This window comes from Nicotiana tabacum, chromosome 17 (genome assembly GCF_000715075.1).
Source record: "Nicotiana tabacum cultivar K326 chromosome 17, ASM71507v2, whole genome shotgun sequence".
Classification (NCBI taxonomy): domain Eukaryota; kingdom Viridiplantae; phylum Streptophyta; class Magnoliopsida; order Solanales; family Solanaceae; genus Nicotiana; species Nicotiana tabacum.
In genome coordinates, this window is record NC_134096.1 from 83,454,459 (window position 1) to 83,480,108 (window position 25,650).

General features: G+C 41.7%; 1 pseudogene; it reads right to left on the minus strand.

Annotated features, from left to right (window-relative positions):
- The window catches only part of LOC142171956 (uncharacterized), a 48,438-nt pseudogene extending 23,365 nt beyond the window's left edge, over positions 1-25,073 (minus strand).
- Positions 25,074-25,650: the final 577 nt, after the last annotated feature.

Consider the following 25,650-nt stretch of genomic DNA (forward strand, 5'->3'; position numbering starts at 1 on the left):
TCAATTTCTCTAATACATGGAAAATATACGGATATCAACAGATTATTCAACCACACAGTTCCATGGAATTTATCAAGTCGCAATTCCTACGGTGCACGCTCACATTCCCATCATCTAGCATGTTCGTCACTTCAAAACCAATCACATATCACAAAATCTGGAATTTAATTTAGAACTGTTACTTACCTCAATCCGAGCAATTTTTTATTCCAATAAGCCTTTTCCTCGTGATTCGGCCTCCGAACGCCTCGAATCTTTGTCAAAATAATTCGATACAATCAACATGAGGTATAGGAATCAATTCCATATGAAAATGCTAAATTTCACAATAAAATTCAAAATTAACTCAAAAATTAATAGTGGAGCCCAGATCTCGAAACCTGACAAAAGTTACAAAATATGAACTCTCATTCAACCACGAGTCCAACCATATAAAAATTACTAAATTCCGACTCCGATTCAGCCTTGAAACCCTCAAATCAATTTTTGAAAAATTTCTATTCTAATCCCCCAAATCACGAAATAGGTGCTGGAAATAGTGTTATAGCGTGTTTGGCCAAGCTTTTGTTGGGGCCAAAAGTGCTTTTTTTCGCCAAAAGCACTTTTGGCCAAAAATTGAGGTGTTTGGCCAAACCTTTAGATGGAAAAAAGTGCTTTTGAGGAGAAGTAGAAGCAGTTTTTGAGAAGTAGAATAGCTTCTCTCCAAAAGCACTTTTGAGAAAAATATACTTAGAAGCAGTTTTCAAAAGCTTGGCCAAACACTAATTACTGCTTAAAAGTACTTTTTAAATTAATTAGCCAAACACAAACTGCTTCTCACCAAAAGCACTTTTTTGAAAAGTACTTTTGAGAAAAGCACTTCTCAAAATAAGCTGATTTTAGAAACTTGGCCAAACAGGCTATTAGATTCAAGAATAACAGACCAAATCAAGTTAAGATTACTTGTTTATGCTGAACTATGTTTATGACGAAAATGGCAAAATCCCCCGGTTTATAGAGCCCCTTATGCTTGTAGCGCCACAGGTGGCGTGGGGTGCTGCCTGTGGCACCGTTTCCAGAACTCCAGAAGTTCCAGCACCAGGGATAGCGCCCCACGCTACCCTGGACGCTGACGACGACGGGAAATATTTTCCGACATGAAAATGGGCATAACTCTCTCATACGATGTCTGAATTTGACGATTCTTTTTGCTATGGCTCTGAAATTTTAATACGGATATAATGCTTCAATAAAAATTAAATTCGGAGTTCATTTGCTTAATATGATATCACTTATTCTTGAAAAAACGACGTCGAAATATCCTACATTCGATGCCGAAACCTAGCAAATCAAGTCTGATTGACCTCAAATTTTGCACCCAAGTCATAAATGACATAACAGACCTATTTCAATTTCCAGAATCGGATTCCGACCCTGGTATCAAAAAGTCAACTCCCCGGTCAAACTTCCCACTTAAATTTCTATTTTAGTCATTTCAAGCCTAATTTAACTACGGACTTCCAAATAGTTTTTCGACCAAAATCACCATACGGAGCTATTGGAATCATCATAACTCTATTCCGGGGTCATTTATATATAAGTCAACATCCGGTCAATCTTTTCAACTTAAGTTTTCATCTTTGAGACTAAGTATCTCAATTCATTCTGAAACCTCATCGGACCCCAACCAATTACCCCGGCAAGTCACATAACAATTGTAAAGCACAAATTGAGCAGTAAATGGGGGAACGAGGCTGTAATACTCAAAACGATCGACCGGGTCATTACATAAGGAAGCGAATTCTTGCAAAATTTATAGAGCCAAGTTTTGTCAAAAGCAATTAAGGCGGCGGGAATTTTTTGACATTTTCTTATCACTCTAAAAAGATTTCACCTTAATTTTACAAGCAATAAAGGCGGCAGGAAAAAAAAAGGATAGAGGAGAAAATAAAAAAAATAAAAAAAATAGTGTAACTGAATCCCCTAATTTAAGGCATTAATAGTGGATTGTATATAATTTGTAAGTAATCTTTGTTTAGGGCGGGTAATATACAAAACTAAGACAATTTTGGTAAATAAGTTTCAAATATTGTATAGGAAAGAAAAAAAATCTATTTTCGATACTATAAGCCTATTGGTCTAAATAATTTGGTCTTGAACATCATAATTTTCGTCCCAGTGACTTATTTTGGAACTATTGGGATTTGCGAAAACAAAAAATTATTATAGGAACTAGAACGGTGCGATTTGCTCTGGCCTAGGAGCAATCCTAGTTCCAAGTCGTCTATGAATTATGATGAACAAATATGAATGAAATTGTCGATCAGAAAAGTTGGAGTAACTAACATAAATTAGAAACGATTTTCAAGTCATTTATGTCAAGCTTTCGAGTATAAGAACTCGCGAGAGTTGGAAAGTAAACAATATATATTAAAGAACATTAACACCGTGAAACTTTTGGTTACGACACCTCAATATTATGATTTATGATTTACCTTTGGCGTCATTGGCAAAAAAACTTATGATCTTAAATATTAACGGTGAAATTGCATCACTGTTATTGACTTATTATCTTTGGTTTTACATCAAAAGGTTCAAGCCATTCCCGTAAAATAAGCTGGAAAACTTCTCCTTATTTGATGTCAACCTGACGAGCGCAAAACATAACACGAAATAAATGCTCGCTAGCCAAAGATGGTATAATTATAATTATCGTCTCATAGGGATTGAATTTAAATAATGTTCAAGTAATTTCTAGATTAACTCTATTCAGGATGATTAACACGTTGGTTGAGATGATTAATAACTAAAATTAACTATGAAACTAAAACAATTACAATTGATCACTGGAAGACAAGAGTTGAGCAACACTGAAATATCAATAGGAGAAATAAAGGTCGTGACAAGATAGGTGCAAGATAGCTATTTGGGATCCAACTCTAGTTCAATTCACTCTAATGTTATAATGATTCTCACGAATTCACTCGATTATTAGTTCAAACGTGTAGTCAAGACTCTTCTCTCAATTAAATCTTAACTCTATTAGGTGAACTAATATAAGCACTGTGAAAATATGCAAGCATGCGTTAATTAATTGGTCTTCAGGAAAACGTCTCTCGAATATTCTCCTAACTTGATTTAATCAACAATTCAATAAGCTCTTTCGAATACGTAAGATAATCACTGAATTAAACCTAACAAAATAATGCAAGATAATCACCACAATAATCCTCTTACGATTAAATAAACTGGTGAATAAAGTTGCAACAATTCAAAGCTCCATAAATGAATTCAAGCAAAGAACTAGAGTTAAAATCCACAAATATCAATCATAACACCATATCCATCAAACCCTAAAGAAAACTACTCCATAATCATGGAGGAAGTCATCATAATTAAATAGTAAGAAAACATCAATCTAACGTTACAATCCAAACTCCCGTATTGAATTGATGGAAAGATGATGAAATCTTGTGTTTTGTAGCCTCCAATGCTCTCCAAAAATTTTCCAGGTCAAAAATCCTCTAAAATCGTGTTTTGGATGTATTTATATCATGTAAGAATGGGCCCGGATGAAACTATCTTTTTCAAGCCGAAGTGGGACAATTGGACCACAAAAATATACTGGCGCGACGCGCCATGCGCCGCATCACTGAAGATTTTCAGAGAGTTGATTTTTTTCATTCTACAGAAATTTTGCACTAGTACCCCGCGGCGCGGTAGTGTATTTTTCTCAGAGTAATCTTTTTTTCTTACTTTTTGACACCCAAACTTGGTCCTCGACTCCCGAATATGATTTCGGCTTAATTTTCTGTGCTTCTACTCATACTTCAAATCTCCAAATCATCTATATTAGCTCCAAACTTGCTTTTTCACGCGAAATCACATCCTACACAACATAACACACGTAATAAGTATAAAGTAATAACAATTAGGCTCAAATACAATCAAAGTGCAGCAATTAGAGTGCGGAATATAGCTAAAAACATGAGTTCTTAGCCTACCATCACAACCAAAGCTTGTGGTACCAACTTAAGTATAACACTTGTCTGGTTTTTAGATGTTATGTCAAAAAGGATTTAAATTAGCCGTTTAGGTTGAGAATTCGAGCCTAACGGCTTGTTTGGATGGTTGCTGCCTATTCTATTGTATCGTATTGTTATTGAAATATGATGTTTGTTTTTATTCTTACTTAAATTTTATTGTATCGCATCGTTATATCCGTTGTTACATAACGAGAAAATATGTCACTTTATGTAATGACCGATTTGGTGTGATTGCGTCTGTGTACGGGTAAAATTAGGGATAAAGTTACCCCCGATTTTCCATTGAGAAGCGAAGAACAACATTACTCGTCACTAGATCGAGTAAGGCCGAGAGTGCCCGCATATCGGAACCAGGAGCGGATAGATGATATGTTAGGAATCGAGCATGGCCGAACTCGGAGAGATCCCAGCTCGAGCAATACGAAGAACCGAGGGTAAAAGGAAGAAACTATTAAAGTAGACAAACGGAGAGCCGAAATATCCTCCATCAATCAGATGTTACAGCACGGATCATGCTTGATATTAGTTGTAGATCGTGTTTTCATGAGAGAAAAAGAAGGAAAGGATTTTTACCTTATTTAGACTTGTATTGGGGTTAAAACTTCTCTTACTATATAAGGGAGAACCTTTTTATTTTTTGGTCAATGTTGGCACGTATATCAAATCAATAAAGTTTACGTTTGCCCTTTAGTGATTATTCAAGTGTTCTTCAGTTGTTCATCTATCTAGTTGTAACCGAGCTCCATTCTAAGGGCTCGACTGAGACCTGTCCTTAGTGTTTGAATCTAACGCCAGGCTTAATTATTTCATCACATTTAGTTTGATAGTTTTGCCTCATTTTAATTCAATTACTCGTTGTTCTTTAATCATTTGTGTTAAATTAAACTACGTGTCCTTTAAACCACGTACAAATTCAATTATTATCCTTTTTAAGGGTAAAAGGTTTGGCACCTATCGTGGGGCTAAGGATAATAGTGGTAATTTAATACGAATTTTTATAACACAGTCTATTTTATGCTTGTTCTTTGAAGTTTGATTTTAGGATTACTCAATATGTCAAACTCCTAATCTGCTCACTTAAGTGCTGACACCGAATCACGCCACCACGATGAAAATAACAACGTGGTGCGAAGAAACATCGTAACCCCTATCGACATTAATGGCATTCCAATCGTTGACCCAGTTGATGCCAATACATAGGTTGTTATGAACATCAACCAACCGACTGATCCTAGCAATAGCATTTGGGGTATTCCAGCCATCGGTTCGCGAGGTGCCCGAAGGGGGAGGTAATGGAGTTAGCTTACATTTGATTTTTGAGATATTGCAATCTCAGCAAGTTGCAATCGCACAAATGCAGAGTCAAAATCACGCACACAATACGACCAAACTTGAACGGGTTGGAGAAGACGCTCGGAGGGAAGAACGGATCGTCACAGAACTCGACGGCTCCGTACCTGGGAAAACTTTTGAGGTGATGAAAATGCTCGAAGCACTGACAAAATGGGTGGAATCCGGGAAAAAAAAAGATAGAGGCGAATGACAAGAAAGTGGAAACTTACAATTCCCTATCAGATCTTGGGAGCACCTCCAATATTGAAGGGACTGGATTCCAAAAATTTCATTCATAAGCCTTTCCCCCCAAGCACGACACCAAAGCAAATTCCAAAAAAGTTATGAATGCCTGACATTTCCAAATATAACAAGACCACATATCCAAATGAGCATGTAACCTCAAAAACGTGTGCGATAAAGGGCAACGACCTCGAGAATGATGAGATCGAGTCGGTATTGCTGAAGAAATTCAGGGAAACCTTATCCAAGGGAGCAATGATATGGTATCATAACTTACCTCTAAATTCTGTTGATTCGTTTGCTATACTTGCAGATGCGTTCGTTAAAGCCCATACCGGCGCTATTAAAGTTAATACAAGGAAATCGAACCTGTTCAAAGTCAAGCAATGGGACAACGAGATGCTTAGGGAATTCGTGTTGAGATTCCAGATGGAACGGATGGACCTGCCCCCAATAGCAGATGATTTGGCCGTTCAGGCATTTACTCAGGGGCTCAACCCCCGAAGTTCGGTTGCGTCTTAGCAATTAAAGAAACATTTAATGGAGTACCCAGCGGTTACCTGGACCGATATCCACAGCAGGTATCGGTCAAAGATCAGAGTCGAGGACGAACAATTAAGGGATCCCTCGAGGTCAGTTTATCCCAATAGAGCAAATGACAAGTCTAAAAGAATAGTGGATCAGGAGTCGAGGTCGCCCCGAGACCGATATCAGCCTTATAACCCATATAGAAGGGAAAACAAACCTAGTCACCATCCGACCAGGAACGATAGAAGAAATGATCAGGTTCCAAGAAATCAAGGGTTGGTGAATAGAAATGGTTTCGGTAGATCACCCGGGGTCAGAGATGCCCCGAGGCTATCAGAATATAACTTCAACATGGATGCAGTGAGTATAGTGCCCGCCATCAGTTGCATCAAGGAGACCACGTGGCCAAGGCCACTCAAGTCCAATCCTGCATAGAGGAATCACAATTTGATATGTAAGTATCACGGTACTCACGGGCATAGAACCGGGGATTGTCGACAGTTAAGGGAAGAAGTGGCTCGTCTATTCAACAATAGTCATCTTCGGGAATTTCTAAGAGAGCAGACCAACAATCATTTAAAAACAGAGACGCCAACAAACAGATCAAGCAGGAAGAACATCAACATTTAATAAACATGATTATCAGAAGAGTAGAAATTCCACAAGGACCTATGATAAAAAGCACCAAAGTTTCTATCATAAGAGAGAAACGAACTTGGGATTATGTCCTAGAAGGGGCCATCTCGTTTAGTGACGAGGACGCCGAGGGCATCATTCAACCTCATAATGTTGCACCAGTAATGTAACGACCCGGATGGTCTTTTTGAGTATCACAACCCCGTTCCCCCATTTACTATTCATTTTGTGCTTTACAGTTGTTATGTGACCTGTCGGGGTAATTAGTTCGGGTACGGTGAGGTTTCGGAATAAATTGAGACACTTAATCTTAAAAGTGAAAACTTAAGTTGAAAAGGTTGACCGGATGTTGACTTATGTGTAAACAACCATGGAATAGAATTTTGATGATTCCAATAGCTCCGTATGGTGATTTTGGACTTAGGAGAGAGTCCGAAAAATTATTTGGAAGTCCGTAGTTAAAATAGGCTTGAAATGGCAAAAATAGGAAATTTAAGTTTGGAAGTTTGACCAGGAAGTTGACTTTTGATATCGAGGTCAGAATCCGATTCTGGAAATTTGAATAGGTCTGTATCGTCATTTATGACTTGTGTGCAAAATTTAAGATTAATCGGACTTGATTTGATAGGTTTCGGCGTTGAATGTAGAAGTTGGAAATTGTTAGTTTTCATTAGGCTTGAATTGGGATATGACTCGTGTTTTTAGCATTGTTTGATGTGACTTGAGGCTTCAACTAAGTTCGTATGATGTTTTAGGACTTATTGATGTATTTGGTTGAGGTCCCGGGGGCCTCGGGTGTGTTTCGGGGTGAGTTTTGAACGAGTTTGGGCATTTCGGCACTCTGATGATGTTCTGGGAACAGTTGGAGTGCGGGGATACATTTTGGAGTGCTGACGCAAAGCCTCATGTATGGACCGCAGAAATCTTCTTGCAGCCGCAGAAAGGAGAATGTGCAAATTCGATGGTATTAATTCGGAAGCTTATATCTTTTGATCTATAAGGAATTTGGAGATGATCCAAAAATAAAAGTTGTAGCCCTTTGAGTCTAGATGTCAGAAAGGTAAACCATTCATCATTTGGACATATGTACTGAAAGTTATGGTCAAAGGGCTACAACTTTTATTTTTGGGTTGCGGAACTGCGACCGCACAATTTGGGTCGCGGCCGCAGAGATCTTAAATGTGCGGACCGCACAAACATTTTGCGGGGGGCTCGGTTTGTGGCGATTTTACGGGGGATTTTCAAGATATTCATCGGGGTAAGTGATTCTAACTCGGATTTGGTTAATATACATGAATATATCATTATTTTCATCATTTAATTAGTATTTTGAGATAAAAATTTGGGAAAAATTGTAGACATTTCATAAAATAATGTTTTGAGATTTGAATGTCGATTCGGAGTCAGATTTGAGTGAAACTAGTATGTTTGGACTCGTGGTCGAGTGGGTGTTCGTAATTTGTGACTTTTACCCAATTTCGAGATGTAGGCCCGGGTCGACTTTTTGGGGCGATTTTTTGATTCTTTGCTAAAGTCATAGATTTATGATTTAAATTAGTTTCTTGTAGTTGTATTCATGATATGTAATTGCTTTTGGCTAGATTTGGGCCATTTGGAATCGGAAAATTGAGGGAAAGGCATCCTTATCGATTGATTGAGCGAGATTTGAGGTAAGTGACTTGTCTAACCTTGTGTGGGAGAAATCTCCTTAGGGTTTGGTACTGGTGTAACAATTTGTGATATGTGAGCGCCGTGTACGCGAGGTGACGAGTGCGTACACGGGCTAAATGTAGAAATTTCGGTTCTTGCTGAGTAGATTCCTTTTAAATTCCTTAACTAAGTTGCCTTAACATGTGTAGCTGTTATATTAAGTCTAGTATCGCATGTCTACATGTCTTAACCTTTTGCTTGAAATTCGTGCAACATGCTTAGTTGAATTTCCTATTTTCTTGATTATTTTATTCGGTCTTTAACTGTAGGATACCTTACCGTAAATTCGTTGTTCCATAATTTATGAGTTGTATATTTACTTTTGGGACTACGAGGTGGTACCTCGGGAGATCCCCTTGTCGTGCATATTTACTTTTGGGACTTTGAGGCGGTACCTCGGAAGATCCCCTCTGCTTGCAAATTTACTTTTGGGACTACGAGGCGGTACATCGGGAGATCCCCCTGTTTGTATATTTACTTTTGGAACTACGAGGCGGTACCTCGGGAGATCCCCCTATTGAGCATTTACATTTGGGTTTACGAGGTGATACCTCGGGAGTGCCCCTGTTGTTTACCTATATTTGCGGTGCTGTTATTTTTTGAAATTTCTCGTTGTTTAAATTCTCAGTCATTTCAAAATATTATTATATCTTCTGCCTTGCTTATATTTTAAACAAGTAGGGCCCTGTCCTGACCTCGTCACTACTCTGCCGAGGTTAGGCTTGGCACTTACTGGGTACCGTTGTGGTGTAATCATACTACACTTCTGCACATTATTTTGTGCAAATTCAGGTTCTTCCTACCATGCCAGATAATAGTGAGCTGGACTGTACGTGGAGACTTCAATGTATATCTGCCAGCATCCGTAGACCTCGGAGTCCTCCTCTATCCCTATTATATTGTTTTTCTTATTCTCCTTAGACTTTGATATATAGAGACACTTACTACTTTCTCTTAGAAGCTTGTGACTTATTTCTACCGTGTTTTGGGAGTTGTAATTATTAAATCGTAGTTTCTATTTATATATCATGTGTTGAGATTGGAATTCAGTTTATTATTCAGTTATTTCACAAATTTCTAGGCTTACCTAGTCTTAGAGACTAGGTGCCATCACGACATCCTACGGAGGGAAATTGGGGTTGTGACAAGTTGGTATTAGAGCACTAGGTTCATAGGTGTTATGAGTCACAAGTAGGTTCAGTAGAGTCTCACGGATCGGTACGGAGACGTATGTACTTATCTTCGGGAGGCTATGGAACTGTTAGGAAAAGCTTCACTTCTTTGATTCCTTAACGTGCGAGATTTTGGTTTCGGATTCTAAATTTTTGTCTTTCTATTCTCTCACAGATGGTGAGGACACGTACAGCGAGATCGGATGACCAGATACCTGCACCTTCTGCTAGAGCCGCGAGAGGTCGGGGCCGGGGTAGAGGCCCAGGACGTCCACATGGTGCAGCCAGAGCACCAGCACAAGCTATTACAGAGGATCCACCAGTAGCTCCAGTTGGAGGACAACCACTTGAAATGCCTGTTACTGCACCAGCTCTCCAGGAGACTCTAGCCCAGTTCCTGAGCATGTTCAGCACCTTGGCCCAGGCAGGACTGAGCAGGGGGAGGAGCACAGACTCCCATCGCCTGTACCCCAGAGCAGCAGGTTCAGATCGACCAGGTTCCAGAGATTATACTGATGCAGCCAGTAGCTCCAGTTCAGCCCGAGGTTAGGGCAGCAGTTTCTGAGGTAGAGCAGCTCAGGCTCGAGAGGTACAATAAGTACCACCCTGCTACTTTCAGTGGCTTGGCGTTAAAGGATGCCTAGGGTTTTCTTAAAGAGTGTCACCGTATCCTCCGTACTATGGGTGTTGCGGAGACTAATGGGGTTTCTTTCACTACGTTCCAGCTTAGAGGAGCGGCATATCAGTAGTGGCACGCATACGAGTTGCATAGTCCGGTTGAGGCAGCTTCACTCACTTGGACTCAGTTCTCAGATATTTTCTTGAGGGAGTATGTTCCCCAGAGTCTCAGAGATGCTTGGCACGTAGAGTGTGAGCAGTTACGCCAGGGTTTTATGACCGTGTTAGAGTATGCGGTCCGATTTAGTGATTTGGCTAGGCATGCACCGGCCTTGGTTGCTACTATTCGAGAGCGGGTTCGTCGGTTTATTAAGGGTCTCAACCCCAGTATCAGATTGAGCATGGCCCGGGAGTTGGAGATGGATATTACCTACCAGCAGGTTGTGGATATTACTAGGAGAGTGGAGGGCATGCTTTCTCGGGAGAGAGAGAAGAGAGAGGCCAAGAGGTCTTGAAAGTATGGCACTTATAGTGGTACTCGTGCCCCAGTGGCAGCTCGTCAGGGTAGGGGTTATATGGGTCACCCTGTTCATTCAGCACTTCCAACTGCCAAAGGTGCTCCGGCCACTACTAGGCCCCAGGATCCTTATTAGGCACCTCTAGTGTCTAGTGTGCCTCCTATACGGGGTGCTTTCAGTGGACAGTCCCTAGTCGCAGCAACCACGTCCTCCGAGAGCTTGTTTTGAGTGTGGTGACACTCGCCATGTTGTGAGGGATTGCCCCAAATTTAGGAGGGGTGCACATCTACATATTTCTCAGGCACTGTGTGCTCCACCAGGTCCTCAGGCTATGGTTACAGCACCAGCTACCATACCACTTGCACGGCCAGCTAGAGGTGGAGGTCGGAAAGGTAGAGGTCGCCCTATAGGGGGAGGCCAGGCCAGATATTATGCCCTTCCTGTTAGGATGGAGGTAGTTGCATCAGATTCTGTTATCATAGGTATTGTTTTGGTCTGTCATAGAGATGCACCAATCTTATTTGAACCAGGCTCCACTTATTCCTATATGTCATCTTATTTTGCTTCGTATTTGGGTGTGTCCCATGATTCTCTGAGTTTGTCTATCTATGTCTCTACACTCGCGGGTGATTCTATTATTATTGACCATATGTATCGGTCGTGTTTGATTGTTCTTAGTGGTTTTGAGACCAGAGCCGATCTATTATTGCTTAGTTTGGTGGATTTCGATGTTATTTTGGGCATGGACTAGTTGTCGCCCTATCACGTTATCCTTGATTGTCATTCCAAGATGGTGACGTTGTTTGTGCCAGGTTTACAACGGCTAGAGTGGAGAGGTACCTTAAATCATGTTCCTAGCAGGGTTGTCTCATTTATTAAAGCTCAGCGAATGGTTGAGAAGACATGTGATGCGTATCTGGCCAATGCGAGGGATGATAGTGTTGATACTCCTACCGTCGAGTCTGTTCTGGTAGTGAGGGACTATTCAGAGGTATTCCCGATGGATCTTTCGGGCATGCCACCGGACAGGGATATTGACTTTGGCATTGATTTGTTACTGGGCACTCAGCCCATTTCTTTTCCACCTTATTGTATGGCCCCAGAAGAGTTGAAGGAGTTAAAGGAACAGTTGCATGATTTGCTTGATAAGGGCTTCATTCGGCCCAGTGTGTCGCCTTGGGGTGCTATTGTCTTATTTGTGAAGAAGAAAGATGGTTCTATGCGAATGTGTATCGATTATCGTCAGTTGAACAAGGTTACAAAGAAGAACAGGTATCCATTGCCACGTATTGATGACATATTTGATCAACTTCAGGGTTCTGGAGTGTTCTTAAAGATCGACTTGCATGCAGGCTATCATCAGTTGAAGATTCGGGAGCCAGATATCCCGAAGACTGCTTTCAGGACTCGGTATAGTTATTACGAGTTCCTTGTTATGTCATTTTGGGCTGACTAACGCCCCAGCAACATTCATGCACTTGATGAACAGTGTATTTTAGCCCTATCTTGACTCTTTCATTATTTTATTTATTGACGACATTCTAGTGTACTCTCGGAGTCGGGAGGATCATGAGCAGTACCTGAGAACTGTGCTTCAGACCTTGAGAGAAAAGAAGTTGTATGCAAAATTTTTGAAGTATGAATTCTGGCTAGATTCAGTGGCATTTTTGGGTCATGTAGTATCGAGTGAGGGGATCAAGGTAGACCCGAAGAAGATTGAAGCAGTGCAGAGTTGGACCAGACCATCCTCAACTATGAAGATCCGGAGTTTTCTCGGCTTGCTGGGGTATTATCATCGATTTGTAGAGGGGTTATCGTCTATTGCAGCACTTATGACCAAATTGACCCAGAAGGGTGCTCTATTCAGGTGGACCGAGGAGTGTGATGAGAGCTTTTAAAAGCTCAAGACTGCTTTGACTACAGCCCCAGTGTTGGTGTTGCCTACTGGTTCGGGATCCTATACTGTATATTGTGATGCATTGTGCATTGATCTCGGTGCGGTATTGATGCAAGACGATAAGGGGATTGCCTACGCGTCTAGACAGCTTAAGGTGCATGAGAAGAACTATCATGTACATGACCTTGAGTTTGCATCTATTGTTCATGCCTTGAAGATCTGGTGGCACTATTTGTATGGTGTTCATTGTGAGGTTTTCACTGATCACCGGAGTCTACAACATCTGTTTAAATAGAAGGATCTTAACTTGTGGCAGTGGAGATGGTTGGAGTTGCTTAAGCATTATGACATCACCATTCTCTATCATCCTGGGAAGGCCAATGTGGTAGCCGATGCCATGAGTCGCAAGACAGAGAGTTTGGGCAGTTTAGCATATCTACCAGTAGCAGAGAGGCCTTTCGCCTTAGATGTTCAGGCCTTGGCCAACCTGTTTGTCAGACTGGATGTTTCCGAGCCGAGCCGAGTTCTGGCTTATGTGGTTTCTCAGACTTCCTTTTATGATCGTATTAGAGAGCGTCAGTTTGATGACCCCCATCTGCTTGTCCTTAAGGACACGGTTCAGCATGGTGATGCCAAGGGAGTCACTATTAGAGATGACGGTGTATTACGGATGCAGGGCAGGCTATGTGTGCCTAATGTAGATGGTTTTCGTGAGTTGATTCTCCAGGAGGCTCACAGCTCGCGGTACTCCATTTATCCAGGTATCGTGAAGATGTATCAGGATTTGAGGCAACACTATTGGTGGAGGAGTATAAAGAACATAGTGGAATATGTAGCTCGTTGCCTAAATTATCAGCATATGAAGTATGAGCATCAGCGACCAGGTGGATTGCTTCAAAAGTTAGAGATTCCAGAGTGAAAATGGGAGCGGATCACTATAGATTTCATTGTTGGGATCCCACAGACTCAGAGGAAGTTTGATGCAGTTTGGGTGATTGTGGATAGATTGACCAAGACAGCCCATTTCAAAATTGTGGATAGATTGACCAAGACAACTCATTTCATTCTTGTGGTTACTACTTACTCTTCGGAGTAGCTGGCTCGGATTTACATCTGCGAGATTGTCAGGCTTCATGGCATACCGGTATTTATCATCTCTGAGCAGGGTACGTAGTTTACATCATGGTTCTGGAGAGCCGTACAACGAGAGTTAGGTACTCAGGTAGAGCTGAGTACAGCATTTCACCCTTAGACGGACGGGCAGTCCCAGAACACTATTCAGATACTGGAAGATATGTTTCGTGCGTGTGTGATGGATTTTGGGGGTGTTTGGGATCAGTTCTTTCCATTTGCGAAATTTTCCTACAACAACAGTTATCAGTCGAGCATTCAAATGGCGCCGTATAAGGCTTTGTATGGTAGACGGTGCCCGTCTCCGGTGGGTTGGTTCGAGCCAGGCAAGGCTATGCTATTGGGTACATACTTGGTTTAGGATGCTTTGGAAAAGGTTAAATTGATTCAGGATCGACTTCGTACATCCCAGTCCAGACAGAAGAGTTATGCGGATCGGAAGGCTCGCGACGTTGCATTCATGGTTGGAGAGCGGGTCTTGCTCCGGGTTTCGCCTATGAAGGGTGTTATGAGGTTCAGAAAGAAGGTCAAGTTGAGCCCTAGGTATATTGGGCCTTTTGAGATTCTTGAGAGACTTGGAGAGGTGGCTTACAAACTTGCACTACCACCTAGTCTCACTGCAGTTCATCCAGTGTTCCATGTTTCCATGCTCCGGAAGTATCACTGTCCCATGTGTTAGACTTCAGCTCAATCCAGTTGGACAAGGATCTATCGTATGTTCAGGAGCCAATGGCCATTATGGACAGGCAGGTTCAAAAGTTGAGGTGAAAGAACATTGCTTTAGTAAATGTTCAGTGGAGGGGTCATCCAGTCGAGGAGGCGACATGGGAGACCGAGCATGATATGCGTAGTTGTTATCCTTATCTTTTCACCACTCCAGATATAATTCTAAACTCGTTTGAGGATGAACATTTGTTTAAAAGGGGGAGAATGTAATGACCCGGCCGGTCGTTTTGAGTATTATAGCCTCGTTCCCCCATTTACTACTTATTTTTTGCTTTACAGTTGTTTTGTGACTTGCCGGAGTAATTGGTTCGAGTCCGGTGAGGTTTCAGAATGAATTAAGAAACTTAGTCTCAAAGGTGAAAACTTAATTTGAAACAGTTAACCGGATGTTGACTTATGTGTAAATGACCCCGGAATAGAAATTTGATGATTCCAATAGCTCCGTATGGTGATTTTGGACATAGGAGCGAGTTCGGAAAATTATTTGGAAGTCCCTAGTTAAACTAGGCTTGAAATGGCGAAAATATGAACATTAAGTTTGGAAGTTTGATCAGGGAGTTGACTTTTGATATCGGGGTCGGAATTTGATTCTGGAAATTTGAATAGGTCTGTATTGTCATTTATGACTTGTGTGCAAAATTTGAGGTCAATCGGACTTGATTTGATAGGTTTCGGCATTGAATGTAGAAGTTGAAAATTGTTAGTTTTTATTAGTCTTGAATTGGTGTATGATTCGTATTTTTAGCATTGTTTGATGTGACTTGAGGCTTCTAGTAAGTTCATATGATGTTTTAGGACTTATTGGTGTATTTGGTTGAGGTCCCGGGGGCCTCAGGTGTGTTTCGGGGTGAGTTTTATACGAGTTTGGGCATTCCGACACTCTGATGATGTTCTGGGAACAGTTGGAGTGCGGGGGCACATTTTGGAGTGCTGAGGCAAAGCCTCATGTGCGGACCTTAGAAGAAAATTGCGGACCACAGAAATCCTCTTGCGGCAGCAGAAATCCTTTTGCGGCCGCAGAAAGGAGAATCTGCAAGTTCAATACTCTAAATTCGGAAGCTTATATCTTTTGATCTATAAGGAATTTGGAGATGATCCAAAAATAAAAGTTGTAGCCCTTTGAGTCTAGATTTCAAATAGATAAATGATTCATTATTTGGACATATGTATAGAAAGTTATGGTTAATTTACTAAAGCCTGGTAGTGCAGATGCTGCTGAACTGCGACCGCACAATTTGGGTTGCGGCCGCAGAGACCTTAAATGTGCAGACTGCATATATATTTTGTGGTCAGCACAATGGGATATCAGATTTTGTACTATATGAATGAGGGTTAGAGTATTATTTCATATTTGGACTTTAGGAGCTCGGTTTGTGGTGATTTGTCGTGGTATTTTCAAGAAATTCATCGGGGTAAGTGATTCTAACTCAGATTTGGTTAATATACATGAATATATCATTGTTTTCATCATTTAATTAGTATTTGGATATGAAAAATTGGGAAAAATTATAGAGATTTTATAAAATGAATTTTTGAGATTTGAATGTCGATTGGAGTCGGATTTGAGTGAAAATAGTATGGTTGGACTCGAGGTCGAATGGGTGTTCGTACTTTGTGACTTTTATCCGATTCTGAGACGTGGGCCCGGATCAACCTTTTGGGGCAATTTTTTAATTTTTTGCTAAAGTCATAGATTTATGATTTAAATTAGTTTCTTGTAGTTGTATTCATGATATGTAATTGCTTTTGGCTAGATTTGGGCCATTCGAAGTCGGAAAATCGAGGGAAAGGCATCCTTATCGATTGATTGAGTGAGATTTGAGGTAAGTGACTTGTCTAACCTTGTGTGGGGAAATCCCCTTAGGGTTTGGTACTACTGTAACAATTTGTTATATGTGAGCGCCATGTACGTGAGGTGACGAGTGCCTACACCAGCTAAATGTGGAAATTTCGGTTCTTGCTGAGTAAATTCCTTTTAAATTCCTTAACTGAGTTGCCTTAGCATGTGTAGCTATTATGTTTAGTCTAGTATCGCATGTCTACATGTCTTAACCTTTACTTGAAATTTGTGCAACATGCTTAGTTGAATTTCCTATTTTCTTGATTATTTTATTCAATCTTTAACTATAGGATTCCTTGCCGTAAATTCATTTTTCCATAATTTATGAGTTGCATATTTACTTTTGGGACTACGAGGCGGTACCTCGGGAGATCCCCCCCTGTCATGCATATTTACTTTTGGGACTATAAGGCGGTGCCTCGGGAGATCCCCCTGCTTGCATATTTACTTTTGGGACTACGAGGCGGTACCTCGGGAGGTTCTTCCTGTCGTCAATATTTACTTTTGGGACTATGAGGTGATACCTCGGGAGCGCCCCTATTGTTTACCTCTATTTGCAGTACTATTATTTTTTGAAATTTCTCGTTGTTTAAATTCTCAGTCATTTCAAAATATTATTATATCTTCTACCTTGCTTATCTTTTAAACTAGTAGGGCCCTGACATGAACTCGTCACTACTCTACCGAGGTTAGGCTTGGCACTTAATAGGTACCGTTGTGGTGTACTCATACTATACTTCTGCACATCATTTTATGCAGATCCAGGTTCTTCATACCAGGTTCTTCAAGGTATATTTGCCTGCGTCCGCAGACCTCGGAGTCCCCCTCTATCCTTATTATGTTATTTCCCTTATTCTCCTTAGACTTTGATGTATAGAGACACTTACTACTTTCTCTTAGAAGCTTGTGACTTATTTCTATCGGGTTTTGGGAATGGTAATTATTAAATCGCAATTTCTATGTATATATCATGTGTTGAGATTGGAGTTCAGTTTATTATTCAGTTATTTCACAAATTGTTAGGCTTACCTAGTCTTAGAGACTAGGTTCCATCACGACATCCTACGGAGGGAAATTAGGATCGTGATAGGTAATATCTGTACTTATTAATAAATCTCGAGTTAGGCGTGCGTTAAATGATCCAGGTAGTTCGTCCAACATCATCCGATGGAGAGTCGTGGAACAACTGGGGTGTTGGATCAGATTGTACTAGCAGTTCGAGTACTGAACGGGTTCAATATGGTGTGTGAGAGAGTGAAGGGTGAAATCACCCTACTGATCAACACTGTCGGAACCACCCAGGAGACGAAGTTCTAAGTAATCGAGGGGGATATGAGATATATAACAACTTGTTCGGGAGACCGTGGGTCCACAGCATAAGGGCAATACCGTCGACCTTGCATCAAGCATTGAAATTTCCAACCCCAAGTGGAATCAAAACGGTCTACGGGGAACAACTGGCCGCAAAGAAGATGTTCATTGTCGAGGAAGTAATCCTGATACAGTGATCAGGACATCAAAAGGTGAGGGACTGGCCAAAGATAAAGGCACCAAATAGCAATCATAGGTCTCGACCCTGACCGTGCTGGAAAAATAGGAAGAACGTCCAACGGATGAGGAAGATGACTTCGGGTTCCAGAGATCCTTCGTAGCACCTGATGAAACCGATGCCACCAAATCAACAATCGAGGAACTGGAACAGGTCATATTGTTCGAGCATCTGCCGTACAGAAAGGTATACCTGGGAACGAGGTTAACCCCAAGCTTAGGAAAAAACTCATTGATTTTATAAAGCTAAAGTCGATTATTTTGCCTGGTCCCGCTTAGACATGACAGGAATCCCATCGGAGATAACTACTCACAAATTGAGCTTGGATCCGAAATTCCACCCGATCAAAAAGAAGAGGAGGCCACAGTCCAAAGTCAACACGCATTCATCAAAGGTGATGTATCAAAACTCTTAAAAATAGGTTCTATTAGGGAAGTCAAATAACCGGATTGGCTAGCTAACGTAGTTGTCGTACCTAAAAAGGGAACAAACTTAGAATATGTGTAGATTATAAGGACTTGAATAAGGCATATCCAAAGGACTCGTTTCCTTTGCCTAACATCGACCGAATGATCGATGCGGCCGAAGGGTACGATACATTGAGCTTTCTCGACACTTATTCTGGGTACAACCAAATATGAATGGACCCAGGTGACCAAGACAAAACTTCTTTCATAACTAAGTTCGGCACTTATTGTTATAACGTGATGCCATTTGGGTTAAAACACTACTGGTGCCACGTATCAACGCCTAGTTAATAGAATGTTCAAGGAACAAATAGGAAATCAATGGAGGTTTATATTGACGATATGTTAGTTAAGTCCCTGCGAGTAGAGGACCATTTGAAACATTTGCAGGAACCTTCGACATACTGAGGGAATACAACATGAAGTTGAACCTTGAGAAGTGTTCCTTCATAGTCGGCTCGTGTAAGTTCCTCGATTTCATGGTATCTAACTGGGGAATAGAGATCAAACCGAATAAAATAAAGGCCATAGAAGATAACACCATGGTTGACACCGTCAAGGCAGTGTAGAGGATGACCGGGTGGATAGCCGCATTGGGCTGATTTATTTCTAGGTCACCGGATAAAAGCTACCAATCTTTCTCGTTAATAAAGAAAAAGAGTTACTTCTCTTGGACCCACGGAGTGCTAAAAGGCTTTGGAAGAACTCAAACAATACTTATCAAGTCCTCCTTTATTGCGCATCCCGAAGGCGAACGAGCAGCTGTACCTTTACTTGGCCGTATCCGAGATAGCGGTAAGTGGTGTCCTGGTTCGGGAAGAAGAATGTATGCAGTTTCCTATCTTTTATGTTAGTAGAACACTAGGTGATGCCGAAACGAGGTATCTGCATCTAGAGAAATTAGAGCTTGCCTTGTTAAGCGCATCTAGGAAACTAAAATCATACTTTCAATGTCACCCTATATGTGTCGTGACCTCGTATTCGCTAAGGAATGTTATGAATGAACCCGAGCTCTCAGGCCAGCTAGCAAAATAGGTCGTAGAGGTCAACAGGTACGATATTGAATACAAACCCTGAACAACGATAAAGTATCAGATTTTGGTAGACTCTGTGGTCGATTTCACAACAGCCTTGATCCACGAAGTCGATAAAGAATTATTACTTGCCTAAGGGACTAGCTCGCGGGTGTGGACCCTATTCACGGACGGTGCTTCCAACACGTAAGGGTCTGGGTTGGGAATTATACTAAAACCACCCACGAGTAATATAATAAGGCAATCTATTAGAATTGAAAAATTGACTAACAATAAAGCTGAGTATGAGAATATTATAGGTTTAGAACTGGCTAAAATCCTGGGGCCTGAGGTGATCGAAGGTAAGTGTGACTCCCTCCTCGTTGTTAACCAGGTTAACGGAACATTCAAAGTCAAAGAAGACCGGATGTAGAGATACTTGGATAAATTACAAGTGGCGTTACCTCGATTCAGAGAATGGACATTACAACATGTGCCCCGAGATCAGATTAGTGAGGCCAATGCTCTGGCTAACTTAGGATCGTCAGTCGACTCCGATGAACTTAACTCCGGAATGGTGGTGCAATTGATGAGCTCAATGATAGAGGAAGGTCATGTCGAGGTAAACTCAATGAGTTTGACTTGGGATTGGAGAAACAAATACCTTTAGAAGGGGAAACTGCTATCAAATCTTAAAGAATAAAGGGCCCTTCGAACTAAAGCTGCCAGATTCAGCTTAGTCGTGGTCCAACTATACCGAAGGTTATTTATTGGACCGTTAGCAAGATGCTTGGGGCCTGGGGAGACTGATTATATGATGAGGGAAGTCCACGAGGGTACTTGCAGAATCAATTCGGGAGCGGAATCATTGGTTCCGAAATTGATCAGGGATGGATATTACTAGAACGAAATGGAAAAGATGCGAAATACTTTGTTAAAAAATGCAACGAATGTCAAATGCATGCCCTGATGATCTACCAACTGGGGGAGCTGCTTCACCCGGTCCTTTCCCCTTGACCATACATGAAGTGGGGGATGGACATCGTAGGCCCTTTACCATGGGCACGCGGAAAATCTCAATACATCTTGCTTATGACCGATTACTTCTCCAACTAGGTTGAAGCACAAGAATTTGAGAAATTTAGAGAAAAGGAGGATATCAACTTCATCTGGGATCACATAATATATCGATTTGGGATACCAACCAAAATTACATGTGATAATGGGAGATAATTCATCGGCAGCAAGGTCAATAAGTTCTTCAAAGATCATAAAATCAAAAAGATTTTATCACCCCTTATCACTCGAGTGCTAACGGTCAAGCAGAGTTAACAAACAAAACTATACTGTAGAACTTGAATAAACGTTAACCGATTTAAAACGAAAGTGGAAAGAAATTCTGCCCGAGGTCCTTTGGGCGTATCGAACAACTTCGAGGTCAAGAACCGGTGAAACACCATTGTCTATAGTCTATGGAACATAGGCTTTGATTCTAGTAGAAATAGTAGATCCGAGATTAAGGTTCTGATATGCTACAGAGACATCGAACAACGAGGACATGGCCGCGAGTCTAAAATTAGCATATGAATAGTCCGGTAGCATCTCCAAAGCAGCGAATAGGAATATACTACAATCGAAGGGCAAACCTTCGACACTTTTAAGTCCGGGTCTTGGTAATGAGGAAAGTCACACTGCATACTAAGAACCCGAAATACAGGAAACTAGGTCTGAACTGGGAGGGACCGTACAAAGTCACCAGTATAACCGGGTAAGGCTCATACCAGCTTGAGGCCAAAAATGGTGTACAACTGCCAAACAACTTGAATGTGGCACACTTAAAACAGTACTACTGCTAAGGTATGAATACATAAATTTCTTTAAAGCTTATTACGCTTTGAACTAATCCATGCAGGTACTCAATCGAAGTCAAGTCCAAGGATTAGGTCTGAAACCACGTGTTGTATTTTTTTTCCCTTCGACCAATTTTTTCCTGAAGTGGGTTTTACGGAAAGGTTTTTAACGAGCCAACAGTAAGTGTGCTACCCTAGTTTTGAAGACCGGTCTAAAATCGGGGACTGCGGATTGCCCGTATCGGATCAATAGCACTCGAGCCCTCAAAAGTCAGCCTTGAGTACTAGGGGACTATCACACCCTGATTAAAGAACCGAAGATCTAAGTTCGGAAATTTAGAAGGCAATACTATTCAATATCAAAAGCCAAGGCTTGAATAATAGGATTTAATGTAAGGGTCAAATAGTCAAACGAACCGTGCCTGTATAGCTTATTCTCGCCATAGAGGATAGCTTTTGTATCTTTGATTACTTACACTATTTTTAAATTAATAAAAAAAATTCAACTGGAATGCTTCATCGGTTCACATTCACATAAGCAATGTTATCGTTACGTCACTTAGAATGAGTACAGGGTTCAAAACCTTCTAGGCCCACAGGCCACCATTAATCCAGGGCATAAAACCCTGAAGGCAGTAACAGACCACGATACCGTGCCCTACCATCTAAAGACCCCTAAGCTGACGGATCACCGCGAATCGGGGACTGTTGACCGACAGTAAGATCAGGAAAATCGGGCTACTAAATCCCAAGAGCACCGAGTTTACAAGGCAGGGCCTAAATACGAAAGGACATGGCCAACTTAATATACGAAGCCTTTAGAGCTTCAATCACAACGTATAAATGACCTGAAGACGTCTGAGTTTGTGCATATAAAAGGTAAGGTCCTTACACATTTTAAATGCATAAAAGATTATGTCCGATCTGATCAAGTCGATCGGTCTCAAATTACGGCCATGAAAAGAGCCACTTTCAACAAAGATGAATTGTGCCCGGATAAATCATTCGAATATTTTAATAAAGACTTCATTTTATTTTTTAACGGATCCTCCAAAGTCAAAGCAACTCGGAGTCGTCATTTGATCCAGGCCCCATCCGGGCTTTGGAAGTTGAAAAAATTAAGCAAATTTTATGCTAAAGCATCGATGTTATATTAAGTCCAAAACACAATTTACATATCCTAAGTACTAAACATAAGCAAATGCAAAAAATTAAACGACACAAAATGTAGCCGAAGGGTAATTTTATATTTATGTATACACCGAAAGATATTTACAGAGGCATGAGGAAACGGCCGCAAAGCACAAATACAAAAAACAAAAAAGGCAAAAATAAGCTAAGGCATTTCCTGCCAAGTCTTCAAAGTATCACGGCTCTCTATCCGAACCCTCAGGCTGGTAACTCGCCTTAGGTCTCGACTTCAAGCCTCTTGGCCTCTTCAATCCCGGCCGCTAAGTCGACCCTTCAGGCTTGGATCTCCTCGAGAGTCTCTCTATGAGATAGCCATTTCACGTACTCAACCTTCATTATAGTACGGGCTTTGGCTACCTCGACGTCATTCTTGTACAGGGCTAGCATGTCCTGGGCTTCTGAGACCTCATTTGAATCCACCTCCAATTTGGATTTTAGCGCAGTATATTCTTGGTCGAAAGTGTCACGTTCTGCAATGGCCGAGGCAAGTTGCACCCGGAGCTCCTCATTCAGCTGAGACCATTTGTCGGCCTTTTCTCTCATCACTCAGAGCTGCACTTTAGTTGATGCCAGGTCCTATTTGGTGGCATCCCGCTCTGATGCTAGGAGATCTATTTTTTCCCCAATACTCATCAGTTGAAGCCTTGACCTCATCCATTTCGGACCTAAGCTAGTCGATCAAGGTTATTTTCTCCTGGACCTACGAGGTTGCGGCATTAGCATTTGCATTTAACCTCTTGTTATCGATCTCGAGCACTTTTACCTTTTCAACCAGAAGGGCATGGTCATATTTCGCTTTCGAAGCCTCCTTTCGGGCTTTCTCCAACTCAGCTTGGAGGGCAGAGCGGTCGACCATGTCCCTAAGGACTTCATCCTTCTACTCACAGAGAGCTTTATACATCTCTGTTTGTCAGACCTACTCCTTGAGCTCGAATTCGAGGTGACTCACCTCCATCCTGGATCGGTGAAAGATTTCATGGTGAAGAATCGAGACCTGGGATAAAAAGAAAAGAAAAATCGTTAAAATACCATTAAGGCAAAGAGAACTCTTTAAGATGAAAAGAGAGGAAGGTATACCTTATTCACCGCCTTCTGAGCCTCGTTGAAAAGGCTTGGCCCGTCTACGTCATTCATTTTCACTTGGTCCTCTTCGGTTACCGAGGAACAGAGATAGCAGGCCAATCTTACTGGCTCGGATAGCATGCTACTATGCGTCGGTACTGTGAACATGACCGTCTTCTTCCATCCAGGGTCCATACTGGGAAACTACTTCTCGGACTTTGGGCTCGAACTCATCCCACTGGACCCCGATTTCATGACCCTTTTCGGGATCTCTAGGTGGCCAAAGACGGAGTAATCCTCTAGCATGCCGATGTCCATGCCCTCCAAAAATGAGTTAAGGGCCTCATCCACGGCCCGGGACGATTCGGTCGGTTTTTCTGTGGCAGCCCGCGCTTAGTCTAAAATAGTCTCCATATGAGGCGGTGTCTCCTGAACTTCGGTATTTCCCGAGGCAGTCCCCCTCGGGACCGGAGGAGCTTCTTGTGAAGCTGTAGCCACTTGTTCTTCTCAAAGACCCCGTGATGAGGAAGACTCAGCCTTTCGAGCATCCCCCTCCGGGGCCACCAACTCCTGGTCTGCATCGATTGGCACATGAGTAATGAACTCCAAGTCATCGTCATCCTTGGAAAAGTCCTTGAGCCGATGCAGAGCCTCGGAATCTGGGACCTGGGCACCCGAAGCCCTTTGGGTGCTCTTTCTGACCTTGAGCATGATCCTTTTCTTTTTATTAGCCTCGGCATGAGCGTCTGAGAAGTCAGGAGACCTTTTTTCTTCTTCATTTTCTCCTCCTTCTTTGCAACAACTTCGGCAGTAGGCTGTAGTGAAGCAGAGGGCTTTGTAGATGGGGTCGAGGCCATGGCCTCACTAATTTCCCAAAGTTTAGTGTACTTAAGCAAACCTGTGGAAAGAAAGACTTAGTCATAACAATGACACAATAAGATATTGCCAAGAAAAAAAATCAACCAAAAAGGGGAGGGGACTCACCATGAGAACGAGCCTCCCACTTGCCTTTGGAAAGCTTGCACCACTCAAGCTTGGGTAGGTCAGTTGCTTGCATATGCCCTCGACCCACTCCCTAAAATGCAGGAATGCATTGGGGACTCGGCAGACAACTATATGTCAAATGAAACAAATAATGAGAAAGAAGAGTAGATACAAAAAAGCTTTGACAACTTAAGAGGAAGTTACGTTTTGAGTTCCACTTCTCGGGAACGGCATGAACTCAGAAGGAATGAGGTCCTCGGTCTTTATCCGATCAAGCCTACCCTGCCAGCCTCGGTCCCTGTCCTCGTCTATGCAGGAGAAGGGGCTTTTTTTGCCCGATGGGCGAGCTTGATTAACCCTCATCAGAAGATCCAGGAGCTGTAGACTCGGAGCAAGTGGTCAATTATGAACCTAGGCTCCTCCGAGTTGTTCGCAAAGTGACGGCGAAGGGTCACGATCCTCCAAAGAGATGGATGAATCTGCCCGAGGTAGATTTTATACCTCTTACAGCATTCGAAGATTACCTTGTCAATCGGACCAAATGTTAAAAGATACGTGTAAACACTTAAATATCCTTCCATGTGTCTCGTGATGTCCTCGTCAGGAGTGGGAAAAACTATGTCTTTGCCTTCCCATTTGCAGTCCTCTCGAACTACTTCAAGCGTCTCCTCGGTGATGGAGAAAATGTACCTCCACGCTTCTTCACCTCGGTCTCCTTGTGCAGAGGATTTCTCGACCTTGAAGTCGTTATATATGGAGCAGCCTCAAGGGATGAAATCCTTAAAAGGAGGTCCCGGGGCTACTACTGCTCGATACCATCAACCGATGAAGAAGTCGTCGGTGCAGTATTTTAGGGTACTAATTTCGAAAACTTAGCCATTTTTATTTGAGGATATAAAGGTTTGAGGGTTTGGTATGAATGTTTGAAGGTTTGGAATGAAGGTTTGAAGATTTATTATGAAGGTTTGAAGATGAAATATGAAGATATGAAGATGTGAAGAGCAGGTTATGAAGATTTGGAGGGTTGATGAACAGATGAAAAATTCGAGGGTAACTCAAGCAAGTTCGAGATCAGAAAGTAAAAAAGTGAAAATAGGAAACCGAAGCATTTATAGGGAAAGAATAATGAATACATGGAGTTTCACATTCGGTAAATTA